Genomic DNA, 6,000 nt, shown 5'->3' with positions numbered 1-6,000 from the left:
GTGGTTGAGTTCTGAAGGGGCTGGACTTCGCTGGGGGAGAGAGACGATCAGGGAGGCTAATCACCGGTCTTGGAGCTCTTTGAGAAAACCCTCAGATCTGATTTTCTAGCTTGACTTCAGACTTTCCTCCACACTATGGGTGCACTTCGTGATCACTGGGCTGTGTAATGAACGTGGTGGTTGTCTGTGGACCTGACCCTGAACTGCAGACCCAACCTGACCTCAAACCTCACCCATCACTATGGACTTGCCTGGTGATCTGGACTCTTCATCAGACTTGGCTCCCACCTCCAGAGCCTCTCTGCTGACCGCGCCCGGGGGCTGTGGGACTGTGCCTGTGCTGGCCAGCTCTGTGCCCTGCTCCTGCTTCGCCACCAGCCTCAGCTCCCACCTTGCTCTCCCTCAGGGGAAGGGAATCTGCTCTTGCTGCACCCTGACAAAGGCTTCCCCTCTGATCTAAATGTGAGGACACAAGCTTCTCAAAAATACCATTTTTTTTTAAATGCAGAAAAAAGCAACTGAGTTTTTCTCCATACTTTCTCAAGAAGACATTTTGAATTAAACTTTTCAGAAACAAATCAGTCCAAGAAGGGCACCTGGTCTGGAATGTTTTGCCCCGTGGCAGAAACACGGCAGGTCTAAAAATCTGCTCTAAGTAGCTCTGAAATTTTTTGCAGTTTTGCAAGAAATGGATGCAGGGAGTGAGGAGAAGCATGGAAAAATGGAACTGGGCAAGTCGGTGAGGCACCATGAAGGAGCTAGAGGAAGCAAAAGGAGAAGGTCATTCCTCCCCGGTAGCTCCAGTCATTCCTATGAAAGAAATATGAGCTGAACATTTACTTAAGCTGCTGCACCCAGCTCAAACTCACCATCGTGGTGTAAGAGCAGGGAGGAATTTCAAGTGGCATCTTGACCAGTCACACTCAGATCTGACATACTTTGGGGAAATATGGATGAATGCTCTGGTTTAGAGAGCTAAATATTATTCCTGCTATTACCATGGGATTGTTTATGCAAATGAATGTCATGCAGAAAGGGTTTAGAAGGAATAAAAAATATGACAGCCCATAAGTCAAGACACTAAATTGCGTAGTAAAAATGCAAGGGACTGTAAAGTCAGACACCTTAACTTTAGCTTTTCTAAAGCTCAGCGAGTGATTTAACTATGGGGAAATAAAGCCTTTTGATTTAATCCTTTCCATTTCACTGAAAAAGCTTATGCATATAACATACACAAATCATAGAACAACACTAAGAAATATTAGCACTGGTATTTTTTATATTTTCAGTTCACATGTATGTCATCTTGGCAGTAAAATGGAGCTGATAGTGCTTAAAGCAGGTGTAACTTCCCCACCCCCTGCCATGTACCAGAGACCAAAAATTGGAGGCATCCCTCCTGGAAAATTAAACATTTTCAACAATACTCACTTTACTGTGTTCTGTTCAGCAAATTTGGTTGGTTTTTTGGGGTTTTTTCCCCTTTCTTTCTTCCTTCTTTCACATGCAGCACAGACCATTTACAAAGAGAATTACAGGTGGCTTCCTGAGAGTAATGATCCAGAAGAAGAGAAAAGGGACAGCAGACTTTGGATATTTTCTATTTACAAATCCTAACCAAGAGGTTTCTGTTCCCTCTCCTGCACCTTTAAAAAACTGCCTTGAAAACAACAACCAACTCACATAATTATTCAGCTCCTACTTTTTCAATATTACTGTGAAATAATTCAGATTTTGCACACCCTAGTGTTTTGGGGCTTTGGGGTTTTTTTGCACTTGTGTTTTGTTAAAGAACGATTTTTGTAAGGCTGACCTAACGTATTTGTGATTTACCTCCAGGACTCTTGAATGGAAGTGCTAGGGAGGAGAAAAGCTTTTATGTGGCTTTTCCTTCCCAATTTCTTCTTTGCTGATCTAGAACCATCTGATCTTGGCTTGTGCTTAAAGGCAAATAGACCAGAGCTGCAACTGCAGTGTAATTGTTTCAGTCATTTTACCGAAGAAGGTTTCATCACAGTCTTCCCCTTTCTTCCCAAAATTGAGTAACAAAACCCCATAAACTAAATTAAAAACACTTCAGAGCAAGGTGAGGAGAAGCCAGGAAATGGTTTGTGATGGCAGGAATTAGGGGAACTTAGTTGAAATTAGGGATGGTAGTCCGTATTGCTATCACTGCATGACTTAACGAACTTCAAGAAGTCTGAATATTTTTAAAGACCCTTGGGACAGCAGAAAAGAGAATATTTGATCTCTGAAAACACTGAAGCAGTTTTACAGGGGTTTTTTTCCCCGTCAATTTACCAGCTGCTATGGTTAAAAACAAATCCTGCCATCATCTATTTTGTTAATTTTTTGTTTTTTTCAGAAAAAGAGTATAACTTGCATATGAAAACCTTATGTAGGTCATTAAGGTTGCATAAAATACTGTGTAAATGCTGTCATAAACCCAAACAAAGCAAAATAATTCTGCCGTAAATAACACGTGGTTATCATTTGTTTACAATTTAGCCCAGCTATCGAAACAAGCTAAACATTTTGCTAAATGGTCCACAGTAATTTTGTAAAGAACACAGACTGGGGTAAGTATACCCAACATCTGCTCTTCTAGTGCCAGCAGTACTGCCGAACCTCAGCCCTGCCTGGGCAACGTGCAAGCTACCAGAGTGCTCTGGGGTCCAGCTACACGGGCTGATTGTGTATGGTGCTCACTGCACTTCCCAAGGATGAGCTGATTCCACTGAAGCCACCCTAATATTTTTTTTTTTAAAAAGGAAGACATGCAATGAATTTCCTCTTCATTTCATTCAATTCTTCATGAAAGAAAGGACTTGTAAAGAAGAGCTGGATTTGGGGTTGACAACACATAATTTTCTTAGTGCACACATGACTTAAGATCAGCAATTGTAATTTGTCTGGAGGATAAACACGGGAATATTTTGCATTAAAGAGCTGGTGGAAGTGATGTGCAGAGGGGGAATGTCTGATTGCCTGTGGAGTCTGAAGGGAGGCTTGCTTCAAAGCCAAGTTTCAAATATCATGTTTTCACTGTAACACTATGTAACAAAACAAGCCTCAGTAAAATTTTCATTTAAGTGGAAGAGATTTCAATTGTTTTGCTTTTTTTTCACCACTTTCTCTCATCTAATTCAGAAAGATATTTAAAGGAATTTTGTTGGCTTTTGTCTTGGACATAAATAGTGAATGTGCACTGCTCAGGAACAGATGAAGTGTTGCAAATTGGAACTAAAAATGTAAACAGGTTGGGAAGTTAGGAACATATATGTGAGAATTGTATGTGTGGATACGTTTTCTGTGAAGCAGAAGAGTTTATATAATAAAAACTTTCAAAAATCTGAGGATAAAGACTCTGTCCATGATCAAGTTAACCATCAATGAATGCTTTTTTCTCTCCTCAGTTCACTGTGGTTTCATATGTAGGCTTAAACAAAGAGAGATCAAGCAAAACCTTTCAGCTAAGACTGGCACTAAAGCGAACCTGCTACGCAATCCTAAAAACAGAATCAGTGTCCTCTAGCTAAGTATGACATGCACGTGTTATTGGAGAAAGGATATAAACTGCATCAGTGGACAATTGCTTGCAACTGATAGATACAAAACCTGGAAGGGATCACCAAAATGACTGCTGATCAAAAGGTTCTCTCTTATTGCAGGGCGATGCTCTTGGCAGGTGGTTCCTGTGTAGTAAGGAGTCTCACACAATAGGGATATATACTGAAAAACGGCCAAATTATGGCATTCAAAGTTGCATGGCTAGTACTTGAACTGATTGTGTGTCATTAATTGTAGCTATAGCTTGGTTGTGTGTCACAGCACTACCCAAACTAGCTGGCTGCAACAAGGCTTTTACCGACCCATACGAGCCCTCTCATGCCTCGGCACCACCACCAGTCTCACAAAAGGTTTCAAAGGTTCATCTACTGTCTGTGCTGTTTCTTTGTCCACTTCAGGCCAGTCCACCCTGCTTCTTGCCTCTGCTGCATCCAGAGTCTTCCTTCTCCAGCTCCTCTTCCAGCCAGCCTTTCCTCATCCAGACCTCCTTCTTCTCTCTGCTTCTCCCAGGGCCTCTCCTACATCCAGGGCACTCTGTCTCCTCCCTCTGCTTCTTCCAGGTCTCTTTTCATCCAGAGCTCCTCTTCATACAGTCCTTCTCTTCCATACCCCTTAGAGCTATTTAACTACTTAGCAGGAACCAGCCACAGCTGCACATTATCCACATCAGCCAACCCACCGCCCCTGAAGCCAGCCCACAGCTGTATATTATCAATGTTAATTAACCTGCCTTCATTCCTCTATAATTCCTCTACAGTTGTGTGCTCATTGTGTGAATAAAATGGTAGTTGAGATGTCCAACAGAGACATAATAAAAGCCAACAACAAAAAACCACAACCCATAACCTCCTTCAAAAAAGGGAAAAGGAAGCCCTCTCAGGGAAAGGTGGGGCTCATGGCTCCTGAAGTCAGGTTGCTGGGTCAGCAGAGCCCCATTGTATATGGTTTGGTGAATCTCCCTACTACAGCGTGTCTATTACTTACCACACCGCCCTAGTGAAGGCACCTGATGAAAGAAGCCAGTGTCAAATACTTGGGCAAGATCGAGGAATTCAGTCCCTGGGAGAGGTGAGATTAGCAACACACCGTGCAGCAGCCAGCTGTGGCCTGACAACGTGCAGCTGTCCTTCATGCTGCTGGTGGCTGAGGCTCATTGAACGCCTGGAAATCCTGTGGAGGGCAACAGCATGTAATGGAGCAAAGGGATGGATGCCCAGTAGAGGCAGGTCCCGGAAAAAACAGCTAGTGCAGCGTATGCTGATATGTATGATGCTACAGACACAGTAATTGAAATGGGAAAAAGGTCCAGAATGGGAGAAAGACAAGTCCAGTTATGCAACCCACCCTGTTTATATGCCAAAGGAAAGTCTGTACTCCCACCTGATTTTCTGAGGACTGCCTTACACAACACTAGCACAGCATGGCTCACTTGTGAGCACAATATAAATAATTCCCGGAGAGAACTGTCCTATTGTTCCTGTCCTCTCTGCCAAAGCTTCAGTCACCACAAAAGCATGGCATCTCTCTTTGTCCAAGCTGGTCACATTTTGAAATGTTTTCTGGTAACTGTATACTTACAGCAAGAAGTTCACGGAAATGAACAGAAATTGATTTCCTAGGGAGCTCGAGCATGTGCCTGACTGGCCTTGGTTTCTAAGATGCAAGCTCTATATGTACGTTTCTTATAGCAGTGCTACAGACCATAAGCTTATGCTCATCAAAACCTGTGGGAGACAATGTGACCCTGCTTAGTGAACCTCAGATTCTAGCTGCTGGGCAGACCAGTTGCCACTGGTTATAATCTCACTGTTCTGCTGGTTGACACATTGCCTGAATAAACAAAATCCCGGAGACAACCCTAGAATTGAGTCCGGGTTGTAGCAAGAGAGGTCTAAAGGCTGCTGGCCGATGAGAAGGCCTAACCTTAGCGGAAAAGTGTAAAATAGGTACTTTATAGCACCTCTTTCTGACGTTGACCACTTGGGGTCTAAGAGGGCACCAGCCAGGGGTGCAGCCTTTCTCCAGATCAATCAATGCTATATTACATTATCTCTCCCATTTACCCAGTTACTTATTTTCATCAAATCCATAGGGACCTGGACCTTTGAGATGTCTTCCTCTCTATGGCACCAAAATGTGACTAAAACTAGCCAAAACGTTCTGAAAGTTGAGGAAAATTGAGGATGGACACATGTACAAAGTCATGGTGTTTCCATAGTAAATCAGGTTGAAACACATTCCACAATTAAAATATTATGCAGAAGCTATCACAGAGTCATCCTATAAAACGGAAGAGCTCAAAAGAGAGACTTGCATGGTTCTGAACTACGGTAATAGGTCAACTCAACAGTTTGAAGAGCAAGGATGCCACGAGGCTGGAAGAACAATAACAAAGCCTAATGTTTACAACAGAAGAGGAGGCAGACACAA

The sequence above is a fragment of the Falco rusticolus genome, chromosome 5, assembly GCF_015220075.1.
Source record: "Falco rusticolus isolate bFalRus1 chromosome 5, bFalRus1.pri, whole genome shotgun sequence".
NCBI classification, from domain to species: domain Eukaryota; kingdom Metazoa; phylum Chordata; class Aves; order Falconiformes; family Falconidae; genus Falco; species Falco rusticolus.
The sequence above is the reverse complement of the archived record's forward strand: the minus strand, read 5'-3'. Positions refer to the sequence as shown.